This window comes from Agelaius phoeniceus, chromosome 15 (assembly GCF_051311805.1).
Source record: "Agelaius phoeniceus isolate bAgePho1 chromosome 15, bAgePho1.hap1, whole genome shotgun sequence".
Classification (NCBI taxonomy): Eukaryota; Metazoa; Chordata; class Aves; order Passeriformes; family Icteridae; genus Agelaius; species Agelaius phoeniceus.
This window is the reverse complement of record NC_135279.1, coordinates 13382229-13395484: the sequence shown is the minus strand read 5'-3', so window position 1 is coordinate 13395484 and position 13256 is coordinate 13382229. Positions and strand designations below refer to the sequence as shown.

Below are 13256 nucleotides of genomic sequence, written 5' to 3'. Positions count from 1 at the left end.
TACTCCAGACCACAGGCTAATCTGTCAGATAGAGCTGAGGTAGAGTTTCCTTTGAGGAGGTGCTATGAAAATCAGCAGAATTCCAGTTAATTCTGCCTCACCTTTTCCCAATGCTTGTATTCTCAGTTTGATTTATTCACTAAAGAAAACATTCATCAACATGCAAACAAACTAATGGTCTTAAACTGTGAGTATGAAAGAGTCCTGCCATACTTCTCACTGATATCCTTTCCATTTAAAGAAAATTCACATATCAGTTAAGCTCACCTGTTAATTAAAAGCTTGTCTGGAAAATTCCTTGCTAGTTGGAAGCAAAAGAAAGTGTAAAAACCATCTGAATGCTGGAGCTTTGAATTTTAATTACTTACTCCAAGGTTTGTTCGTGATCCCTCAGGTGTTGGCTGGGCAACAGCAAAGAACTGGAAAAAAGAAACAAAATTATTTTATAATTCCGGCTGTGGGGAAGAAAATGTATTGAGAAGGCTTCTAATTTACTCTTCTTATCTTGTTTAGATTTACTCTTTATTAATGTACTTTTAAGGGAGTATCTGCACAAAAGGAAAAAGATTCTGGAAGATTACAGGCAACTACAGTGAATAATTGTTCTCTAGATTTTATATCTTTTTTTTTAATAATGTGAGAATTCCTATTGTGTTTGCCTCACAATGGAAAATGCAATTATAAGTGAGAATAATGCTTACAAATTTGGAATAAAGGCTACAGTTTATCTCAGATCATCGATTATATATATGTATTAAATTTGATGTGCTGTTTATTTTATGTGCATCTAAATAGAAAAGACATTAGCAGTTTTAATAAAAACTTGGGCACTTGTAGGAATTTCATTCCTCTCTCTAGCTACCCATATAATAATAGCTGAGGTTTTGACCATTTTCTTTCCTTCCTACATTTTTTTAGAAAAATTATCCTTTTTAACAGAGCAGAATACTTCATCTAAAGAAAGACAGTGTGTAAACTAAACATGGAGGCAGGGGATAGTTTTTGTGCTTTTCCTCATTAAAATCATCACCCCCCTGCAAAGTCACAATATTTTAATTGCAATAATTTTTAATGCCCCTTTATTAAGGATAAATATCTGAAAATCTGATTTGGATCACCAATTTTTCTGGTAGGAAAAATAATTTTGACCTTTTACAGAGGAACTTAGAGACTACATGAGGTTTCTGATGAATCTTTACATGTGAAAAATTTGGCCATCTGAGTCAGATGAAGATTTACATGAGTTCTCCAAGAACTGGAATGAGAAGTTGCTATTTTTCTAAACACATACACACACAGAGCATACATATATCTGTTAAAAAGATTCAGTTCACAGTTAAACTACTATTCTTGCAAATGGACTTGCAGGCAACCAGATGACAAAAGAAAATTAAATTCAAGTAAGTCTGCTCATGATAAGTCAGTTTTCTTCCTCAACACACTTAAGAATTTCAAATGGAAAAAAAGGGCAAAAAGAACATAAATAGTAAACAGTTCATATATAAGCCAAATCCATATTTATTGAGTGAAAATACTAAGCAGGAACTGAACACGTGAGTGCAACAATTCAAGTCTGGTACAGGTTGTAGGACAATAAAGAATCAGATGCTGCCTCAGAGTGCATTTAAGGGACTCCTAATGTTCAACAGCCTGGATTTCTCTTGCATTAAGTGCATCATGAAGGTTTCCTCATCAAATGAACAAGACTTCATGAACTGTGACTGCACCAGGCATTTTTGGCTATTACACTCAGCTGAGTGCTGTTGGTTTAGCAGTACATGTTCAGTTATATATTCAAGCAGTGGCTTTTGCTCCCTGTGTTCAGCTAAAAATTCGGAATATCGTGCAAGTCAGTAATTTTAGTAGCCTTAAATGAATTAAAAGATGGAAGTAAATTAGGGGTGGATGAAGAATAAACCATGAGAAATTCAGACACAGTTGAAGAAAGAAAAGAAGAAAGGAAAGGTAAAAAATCCTGAAAAGCAAGCAGGTAGCTATTGTCCATATTTTTTGGTAGCTAAATGTTTGATAGCTAATTTTCAAATGGAGATAATCCAAGATGTTGAAAATAACTTCTAGAATATTTTTCTAAAATATTTTTTCTTTTTTACATCTAAACAGCACATCTATTATTCTCTACATTTCCAAGTGACTCTAAAAGTTGTGGTTTTTTAAAAGAGCAATAAGAAGTTTTTATTCATACATTCATGTCCATTTTTTTGTTATTTTTACTTATTGACATCCAAAATGAATTCTGATATTTTGTGCATACTGCTGGTAATTTCTGCTGCTTGGGAGTGACTCCTTTATGGCAGCTATCAACAACTACTTCTCAATAGTTATGAAACAGAACCCTATAGAAAAATGTCAAACCACGTTAAACTCCTCTATGATCCTTGATGATCTGCCAGCATACCTAATCCATTTCCATTTCCAGCTATGTGCCCTGCTTAATAAATAAACAGTTCCTGTAAAACTTCTCTTTTCTCCTGCTGTCTTAACCCTCTATGTTGTTTGAAGAAATCCATATTAAATTTCAGTCAGGATCTCTTAAGAGAATATTGGTAGTGTTTTAGGTCTGAAATTTATAAATGAAGCAAAACATTTGCTAGTGAAGCTTTTGGCAAAATATATTTCCATGTATGGCACAGTCTGTTATCATCCTGATCCACACAGATTTTGTGGGTCCCAACAGCCTGGTCTCTCATGAGTGAGAAATTTCACTTCTCCAAATGAAGTGAAGGGTAATGCATGGGATTTAGCATGGAAATCATTCACTCACTGTTGAGTGCTTTTCTGGTTCTCTCCTTAGAAAATATGAAAAAATGCATCTTTTTTGGTAGTACTGACATGCAACAATTGAGAAATGGACTACAGCTCCCAAAACATTTTCAGAAGTTGCCACTAAACTTTATGAGTGCTGAAATAAAAAAAAAATACCCATCTTGATCTGCATCTGTACAACTTCTGCAAGATATCATCAACCAATTCCTTATAAATTAAAAACTGACTTGGGGTTTACTGTTATATTTCATATTATTCAATATTATCTATAAAATCATATTTAATATATTTTAGACAAACTGCTAGTTTAATTTCTACATGATCTGCTTTTCTACACTTGCGTATGGTGCAGAGGAGGGAGGTGCAGGGCTCCTCCCTCAGGACAGACCTGCCTAAGCTTGGTTTAGTGCTGGTCCAGCACAGGAGACTCCCCAGCTGGTCACAGGTAGTGTGGGATCATTTCCCAGCATATTTCACACCCAGGAGGGTGTAGGATGGCATCAAAACCTGCACTCTCCAGCGCTATGCAAGGCAGCTCTTTGCCAAAGATGTTTTTTCCAACTCTGCTAATGAGAGGGGAAAGCAAATTCAGAACATGAGCCCACACTTTAGGCTTGCATGGGAGGCACCTCTGCTTTTGGATGAGCACTGCCAGGATTGGAAGCCAGAGCACATTTTTTCCTACACACATTATGACCTTTCAGCAATTTGTAAATCCCCAGTTTACACCAAAATATTATGGTGATGCCTTTTGCTAATTTCAAGGATTTTTAAATGAGGATGGAATACCTTGTTAGCAGAAAAGAAAGCACAGATCAATATATCAGGGAAGGACCTGAGCAGAGCAACAATCATACTACAAATGTCAGAGCTGAGCAATTTCCACACAAATAAAACCAAGCTGCCATTGGCAAACAGTTCCAGACTCCCAGAGTCGCTGTGAGCTTCTGAACAGCAGAAACTCCTCTTTTCTCTTTAATTTGCAACTTCCTAGAAGAGAAAGAGGAAATAAGGAAGGTGCAAAGTTTGTATCCTGCAATTTGTAGACCCCGTGGTTTCACATTGTGTCCCCAGAGCATCACAGAGGTGTGACAGCTGACCACAGCCTGCCTTGTGATACACACAGCTGAGCATGGGGCTGGCTCTTGGATCAAAATAAGGAGAAATGCAGCTCTCAGTCTTGCAATCCGAGTGTTGTGCCACAGGATCAAAGTAAACTTTTTTTAAGGTAGGAAAGGCACCTATTGCAACAAGGCTGGCTTGCAGATTTTCACACCAAAGCCATTACTTCTTCTTGAAAGCAACTCATTAGGAAAATATTTCTGCATCTCACCTACAGCTTAAGACTGACAATTTCAAGTCTAATTGAACTCAGATATGTTTGTAGTTCAGTTATCACCTTATTTACCCAGAGTTTGTCCAGCCTAGCCTTCTGTCCTCCTGTTCCATGTTGTGTCAAATTAAACATCCCATTTTAGTGGGATTCCAATATTCAGTTAGAGTTACAGCCTCTGGAATCTAAAATATTAATCAGCATTTTTGAAATAGCATAGAATATATTTAATTAGAAAATCAGTGAGACAGCTAAATCCTGAATCTGAGTAACAGAAATTTTATTTTGAGATTTTTGAAGTTTGATAAAAATAAATGGGAGATTTTTAGAAGGACTAAGCACTCAAGGGTGTCCCTACTGGAATTTCTCTCCAGACATTTAAAGTGGTCAATATTTCACATAATGAAAATATTTGAAAGTGTGGTCATTCAGCATTTAAATGATGAACAAACTTTTTGAAAGCATTGCCCTGCTGTCTCTAATCACAATGTGCTGTGTCTTAGGTTAACAGTAATTAGAGATGAGACCCCTGAAATGATAACTGAAATGATAACTGAACACCTTTCATGAGCCCTAAATTCATAAATTCAATAATTGATGCATTCTCTCTCTCCTCCTAAGTGTATTCTGTATTTTCAATGTGAAGCATGACTATGGTTGCAGCTGCTCTGTAATCTCTCTCTGAGCCACAATGCCATGCAAGGCTGTAATCCTGTGCTGGTGTTCAGGGTAACCAGAGTTTTTTGACATTTAAAATATCTAGCAGCATGACAAGCCGTTGTATTTGCATATACAGAAATTGTGCCAGGGAAACTCTGTGAGTGACAAACCATCAACAGCAAGCTGCAGCATTGCCTGTGGCTTTCATATCAAGCATAGCTGAGTATAAAAATGTTACCACACTGAAGAAAAGCAGCCTGACCACCACAGCATCAGTTTTATAGATACTCCTCTGAAAAAGAGAATTCATCCTTTAAAAACTACTGCAGAGGAGAAAACTACTTATTGTGTTTATTTGAAACCTCCTTGTATTGGCAATCCATTGAGAGAGAAAAAGTTTCCTTTCCAATATGATACTTGACATCAACTTGTTTGTGAGAATTTTCTTCCCCATCCATCCCTGACTATCTGCAGTGGTACCTCCTGAGGTTTGCACAGGCTGTGATGCCTGTGAAAGGTTTGTTATAGCTCCCTGTGGCATCCCACCAGTGCCTCTCCCCTCACCTGAAGAAGCAGCTGAACTGTACTACCCAACCTATGGCTAGTGAGGATTAATGTCACAGAAAAGTAAAACATGGATTGGTTTTCATGTGACTGATAGTGCATATATTCCTCAGAATCACAGCAGACTCCAGAGGGACATTTCATGCAGTTCAAACAAGCAACTCATGCAAACCATCTGCAGCTTAACCACATGACAGACCCAGAGGTGATTTCAGAGTTGCCAGTGAAACAAACTCTGATTCCTCCCAGAGAGACAAATACTGCTGCAAAACAATGCTGAGCATTTCACACCTTGGCGTGAGCCTTGTGAGAGCTGACCAAAAGAAAAGGAGAACAAAGTAACAAAGAAAATAAGAGCTAAAAAAGAAACTAAATCAAACTTTAAAAAACCCCTGAAGCTAAAAGATAATGCACAAAGTAAAATCACTCTTAGTTGCATAACAGCCTGCTTTCTCTCCAGCTAGTAGGGTCATGCAGTGTACAAGCACTAAATTTAGCATTTTTTACTCTCAGCTAAGACAGTTGTACAATGCAAGATGAAAAGTGAATGTGGAAATAGGTATTAAATGCTGAAGGTTTTGGGTTTTTTCCCCTATGATGTCAATTTTTAAAAAAAAGTTGCTGACGGATCCAAACTGTTATAACAGGGAATAATCATAGTACCCCTTAGGATGGAAAAGACCTTTAGGGTCACCAAGTCCAAATGTTAACCCAGCACTGCCAAGGCCATCACTAAACCAAGTCCCTGTTTGGCTGACATGACCTGATATGATGCACCACAAGACGACTTCTGAGTTTAAAGAAAGAAAAGATCTTGCTTCTGGACCTCCCTTTAGGAATGACTACATTTTCTGTCTGTAAATTCTGAAATAGTGAATGGTAGCAGGCCTGGAAAGAGCCTTTTAACAGTGAACACCTCATCCAACTGCTTTTACTTTGTGAAGATAATTTTTTAGCAAAGCAGTACAATATATTTCCTTCCTTCTTGGAAGTCTCTGTGTTCTCAGTTGCTATTTCAAATTAACCCAGATATGGAGATTAAACAACCATTTGGGAAAAAGTGCTAATCAGAGGGAAATAACACTGTCTAGTGTTTCTCAGCCAGAGTGGCTTTGGTGGGGATTAAGTCCGTAGCACAGAAAACAGAGATGGCTCTCAGAAATAAGAAATGAAACCATCTATTTTCTGTGACCTCCTCCAACAAACAAGGCTCGAGCACAGCAGCTGTGAGAATCCCCTGCATATGCTGGCTGATGGCAATGCAGGCTGAGCTGATTTCAGGCTGGATCCCCTGTGAATGACTGCAGAGCTGCCTCATTCATTTCGTGGCCGCACTCCAGTGCCGAGGTTTATCTCCCTCGCCCCGCAATCCTCTGTGCACACAGCTCTCCACAGGAAGTCCCAAATAAAATTCTCTTCCATCACTACAAAACTGAGTGCTGAGAGTTGGCTTTTGCAAGCAGCATCCTCTTCCCACCCCTTGCTGAGCCTGGGGGCCTCGTGGAGGGGGACCCTGGGTGTTGGAGGGACTGAGTGTTCCTGGAGATGGACAAATGAGACTCAGGAGCCTGAGGACAAGTCTGTGCTGTTAAAATCGTCTCTATAGCCAAAGGAAATAGACTTCACAGTCAAATAGAAGTAGAAAGGAAAACAAAAAAATATCATTCAGCCTCTAGAAGCTGTCACCAATTTTAGGAAACTAAAGTGATGATAAATGTCAGAAAGTTGTTTGAGTCTGCGATCTCACACTGTCAGAGACAGCAGAGGGTCAGGTAACACCTTCTCCAAATTTCAGCCATCAGCAGATGATGCAGAAACCTCTCTCAGCCTCCCTGCTAGGGCTCATGAGGTCCTCCTTATTAAAAAAAATAAAACTCTGCACCACTAGAAATTTTTGGTGAGTTCTAGTGTGCCTCAGCCACACTGGGATTGATGCCACTGTCAGAGAAAGCTCAGCTTACCTAGAAAATAACAACTCCCATATTCAAAAAGCCAAATGTCTCCTTCCCTGGCTCCCTTCATTCCTGTGTTACTGACAAGAAAGGCTCATAGCAGTATTAAGTCAGTTTATAGTTTTTAAGCTTTTATTTTGTAAAACTGTGTTTTTCAATAGAGTATATGAATAATCAAAGTAGAAATAATGAGACAAATCAGCAAACGCAGTAATTTCTATGTGTAAAATAGTTTCAAATCAGAAATTGGAGTTATATTTGTACTAATGACAACCTTAACATCCTAACAGGCTCCAATTTTTGCATAAAAATGATACATTTTAAATATCTAAAACCTTGATGGGGATTTTATACTCTGTTTACGTTAAACCAAAAAAGTGAACTTAAAGTAATCATGTAAATTGAATGATAATAAGAGTTCTTTTATATTTTTAGACTACTTCAAATGAATAATTTAAAAGGCATCAAGCAAAATATTTTATTAACATAAAGTTAATGGTATATTTCTGTAGTATCTGATTTTCAAAAATTTGTACTAAGGCATTATCATAATCAGCCCATGTCAGTAGCACGCCATTTCACATGCTTTTATTTTTCACTAATGTACTCCCTGGCACAGACACCAAGTCTAAACCTTATTCCTGAGCTATCACTACTGCCTTTATTTTAATACTTGCAATTTGTTTGCTTCTACACAAATCTAAAATAAAGAGGACCCTGCTCTGTGAACCGAAATTTATGGTAGGATGTATTCCAATGACAAATTCACGGCCCCTGCAGTCCCAGCCCTCCCAATGAGAAAGAAAATAAAAAGCATCAGGCAGGGTGCGTGACACAAAGCTGGCATTATGTTGTGAAATCAAGACAATTAAAGAATGTTAGAGAATTCCTTGCCATTCCCTGGCTAGAAAAAGAAAAAAAAAAAACCAAACACCTTACTCAGTGCCAGCTTAAAGACAGGGAAAATGATCTCACAACCAGAACATTTGAGTTCTAATTCCAAGAAGAGTTTCTTTCAAAACAACCACTTACTATCTGGCAGGTATGAGTTTGTAAAATCTCACAAAACCTACATTTAAACTTGGTTAAAATGCACAAAGTCTATGCTCCATTTAATTTCTTTTAAAATAATAATTTCATGTAACTTATTCAAATATTTTTTTTCCAGATAAATAGGGATGCTCTTTTTATTTCCTCCATCACCCCAAGTAAAGGACAAACAACACTCTTGTTCTAATCAGACAACTCTCATCAATAATCAATGTGGACTTTTTTTACCTGTGATTGCACTTTCTAATGTACATTGCTTTATTATCTATCCCAAAATAATGGTTTATCATGAATTCTGATCTAAATATGCCCCCATTTAGAGGGATGGAGCACTGCCATTGGCTTTGCTGGGAATAAACAGAGAGAGCTGAAGTCAGCCATGAGCAGAACCAAAGACGAAGCAATTGCAGACTTAGGGCTGTGGAAACAAACTTGGCATGTTTAATTACCCTTATCAAAGGACTAGATACTTTGATAATATACTGTGTAAAAATGCTGTAACATTTGAGAATAGTTGGAATTAAAAATTCCAATTGATGGTTTGTCAAAATAAAATATAAAAAGGCTATGAGGGTAAATATGCAGCCTCATGAGTCTTCTGCAGTACTTCAGTGTCTTAATAATCACCAGTAAACATTTGAAGCCCCCAAAATGTTCAAATGATTAATTTAAAAAAGAAACAAAGCATGGAGATTTTTGAATGTGGAGTCCTATGACAGACTTCAAAGATTCCTTGAAAAGAGAACACTTTGTGATGGAAATATTTTTCCTCAGGGGTTTTCTACCACCATTTGAAATTTTAGATGCTTTTCCCAGAATGTTGTGCCCATTCTATTACCATCTTCTCTACAGCAGCAAGAAAATTATTAAAATATGAGAAGATGAAGAAAATCCACAAAGTTGCTTGGTCTCACAAGTTCTGAAGTAGGGGAGTACATGATTTTTTTTACTCTAATGAAAAAAACCCAACAGTTTGCAAGGAAAACATCATAAAATTTAAGGCAATAAACTCTTCTGATACTGTGTGTTGTTTTTGATTGTCTTTGAATTGTTAATGACACAATAAAGTAATTTTTTTTAAACCTTATTATTAAACACTCCTAGATGTACACTGGAGTTCCTCATTTCCACATTTCTGGCAGTGAAATTCATCCTGTGCAGTCTCAGTTCAAAACCTAAACATTATTTGAAACACCCCTCCTAGATTTTGAAATCTCAGAGGGCTCTGCTCTGCAGCAACTGCTGTTTCCTAAATATACATCTTGTGTTGGTTTATATGTGCACCCTTTTACTGAAAGGCCTGTTTTAAGATTGCAAAAAATTAAAAAAAACCCCATGGATATCACTCAGTTTTATCACTTCCTGTACAGAAAACAAAAATGGGAAAAAAAAAAAAAAAACAAAAAAAAACAAACAAAAAATCAAACCCAAATCCTAAAATAATATACAAAAAACTCCTCAAAACAAACCAACAGAATCTCATTCTGATGGTTTTTAGATAGTAAACAGAATAGTTAATGGAATTTATTACTAGAACCTCTCCAATTCCAATTCAGATTATCAAGAAATATTTCCAGTAACTCATAAATAAAAGGAAAAATTAAACACAATGAAATATCTCTTATTTCTAAAGCTGAGAATTTTCCCATTATAGTCATGTCAGAATATTTTTTCTTTTTCTACTCCAATGATATGTCACATTAACATCAATTAATCGCTGGAAAAAATGACCAAGTGAATTTTTTCATTCTCATTTCCTAAAATCTTTAAACTCAGACTGAATGGATTTCCAAAATATACTATTCATAAAAACTCATAAAAACAAGTCATTCCTCTTATACAGGAATAATTAGATAAAGACCTACTCTGTGCCAAGAGGCAGAAATCAGATTACCTGACCTTTCTGACATAAAATCCCATCTCTAACTCCATCAAGCTGATGAACAAAGCATCCAGAAAAGTGGAATCCAGAGAGAGCCTCATCCTCTGCCCTGTGGAGGTCCTGGTGCTAATTTGGGACGCACAGACCAGAGAATGAGAGGGCTCTGTCAGCTGGGGTAAGGCTGCTGAAGAAATAAACTGCCAGGAGAAGCTGGTGTTCAGCTCTGCAAAAGGAGAGCTCTTTAATATGGTGCAGAGGTGACTAAGGGGGAACATTTAAAAACCATGCAGGCAGAAGAAAATCAAATGATGCCAGAGAAAATGTTTTAGATATTAAGATGTAAATTTCACTAATTGAACTTGTACTCAAAATGGGGCTACAGTGATGATCAACCTCCATGCTAAAGGAAAAATTTCATCTATTGGTAGGAAATTCCACTCCACAGGGAAATATATCACTTGGATTTTCCTGCTGAAAAATGTCAATATATTAAAAATTTTAAAAAAGATGGGTTTGCTGTAAGGGTTGGTTGAATGGCCAAAACTCCCCCTCCCTCCATAGCCACTTCCTGTGTCTCTACTTTGTACAACCATTAATTGGCAGGAACATGGCAACATTTTCCTGCAGTTTTATTCTTCTCACATTTGTTATATTGACAGCACCTTCAAAATAAATATTTAGGTTAGATTCCATAAAAGTGTACTCAAATCACCTAATGGGAAATGAAAATCACTAAACCCATATCTAACTATTGATACACTGCCCTGTTTTTACACTTTTTAAATAAAACCTGTTTTATTTATAATAAAAATCACTTTCTGGAAAACAAGGATGTGGGATGTCTCCTTTCAGCTAAACTGAGAGATTCTCAAACATTGGCCCTTCTTGCTTAACCAGCTAAAGATAATCTAGGAACTCTAATTCCTGAAGGAAAAATAAAAGAAGTCCAAGTAAATAAGCCTGACCATTTGGCATTTTGCCTCATTGTCCCCTCTGTCCCTTCTTCATGAACTGGGAACAATCAGGATTAGTATCTCCTCTGGAAGTTCTGGAACTGACCACATCAGACACTGCTGAATCTTCCTGAAAATCTTCTTTCAAGTCTGGCTCAAGGATCTCCAGCTAAAACTGGAAGTAAAGCCTTGATAATCTAGAAGAAAAGTATTTCTAAATTATTATACCCTCTTGTTTGGGACAGGGATTTAAATCCAGAACTGCATTTTTCCTTTTTTTCTTTCCTCCTGTCAGGACAAGACCCTCATTGGAAGTGATTGTGGAAGACATTGAGTCTAGAGTTTTCTAAATAATCAGACAAAATGTTGTTTTGGAGTATGAAGATCAGATTTTGTAAACCAAGTGGAAGAGCTTATTCGAGACAGAAAGCTCCATTTCAGGTCTGCAGAGGACAGACACACAGAGGTGGGTGGGAATGGTTTGGTGGCTTTAGTTCTCCACTGTTTAATGCAGGCAGAACACAGGATCTACAGTTTTCTGTGGCCTCCATGCTGTGGTTATTTTCTGCTGAATAGCACAGAAATAAAAGCTTTTATATGTATTTTTGGAAGTAGAATCCTTACAGGGGTGAAATAACTGTAATCAAGAGCAAGCTGAATATGGAGTGTAGGAGGATAAGAAAGCTTTTCAGGGCTAGAGTGTCCTGCAGAAGACAAGAAAGTCTGAAGTAAAGATGATATTTTAAACAGAGCTTCACAAGAAACTTTCAGATGTATAAAAGTGCCTTTAGGGTCAATGTGAGAACACTTCTTGTAGGATGTTTACTTGGATATTTCAGGGGTGTTCTCAGCTGTTAGTGGATTGGTACAACCTTCTGTGATTGTCTCATTTGAATTAGAAAGCCATGAGCACTCAGGATAATTCTGCATTGCACCTGCACCTACACAGAGAAATAATTCCTTATTGCTTCATGCCAAGATGGAAAAGTGTTGGTGGCCCAGATCAAGAATGTGTCATGTACTTGAGGAAGTGATTAAAACCATAAAAAATAGCCAGCAGAGAGCCAGTCAGATAGCCAGGACATATTTGAATGCTAAAATTCACATCTGTTCCCTCCTCTCATCCAAATATGAGGATCAGATTCAGAATTTTGGCTTGGTCTGATTAATAAAAATTAATTAAAAAGTAAAAACGATAAAGAAATGGTGACTATACACATTTATATACCATAGGAGGTTTTTTACTATTCCTCTACTCCAGCAAACAGTAAACAACTCTTCAAAAATTCTTTGTCCACATTGTCAATACAATTTCTCCTTTTGTTATAAGTGCACACATAAATACTCTTTATCTAGTGTGTACTTAGAGCAGTGAGGATGCACCACCCTCGACATAACCACACTCAAGCAACCTGCTAAGGATTTCATTCTCTGTGTTTACAGCATTCTGTCAGGACTCAAATTCCTGCCTCTACATTGTTTTTTAAACAATGCCTTTTCTTTTTTCCCAGATTGAAATACAAAGCTTCAGCTTTATAACAAGAATTACTTGGGGAATAATAGCAATGCTACACAAAAGGAGAACAAAGTACTCCGATATTTCCCTGTATGTTTTGTTTTCATCCATCCACACAATCCAGGAAAACACAACTCCATGCACACACACAAACACTCTCTGGAGGAAATTAGTACAGAATACAAATGCACTGCATTAATATGTGAGTTTTGATCACAGCTGTGCCCTTTTCTCCTTAGTACTTAACTTCTCTTAACTTTTAAAGTTGAGAATTGCTGTAAAGTGATATTTATCTGGACATCAACAGCAATTTTTCTGTCTTGCCTTATCCTATTATTCAACTCAATAACTATAATCTATACAAAAATAATGCTTCATCTGTTGATTATAGTCCTAGGAAGAATTGTGGAGGGAAAAAAAAAAAAAACCACAAAAAACCTGTTAAAAATTTAGCCAAAGAATGACTGGTAGGGTATTGAAATTAAACCACTCACATGCAGCCATTGCAGGGATGGGGATAGCTGTGCACACCAACTGCAGCAATGTGTGCAAGGGGTGAGAG

General features: G+C 37.0%; 1 protein-coding gene across 1 annotated transcript in view; it reads right to left on the bottom strand.

Moving 5' to 3' along the window:
* The window catches only part of TENM2 (teneurin transmembrane protein 2), an 884487-nt gene that overhangs the window by 661132 nt on the left and 210099 nt on the right, over nucleotides 1–13256 (bottom strand). The window contains exon 3 of the mRNA XM_077186468.1: nucleotides 369–419. The gene's annotated coding sequence lies outside the window, so the exon portion shown is untranslated. The remainder of the gene's footprint in view (nucleotides 1–368; nucleotides 420–13256) is intronic.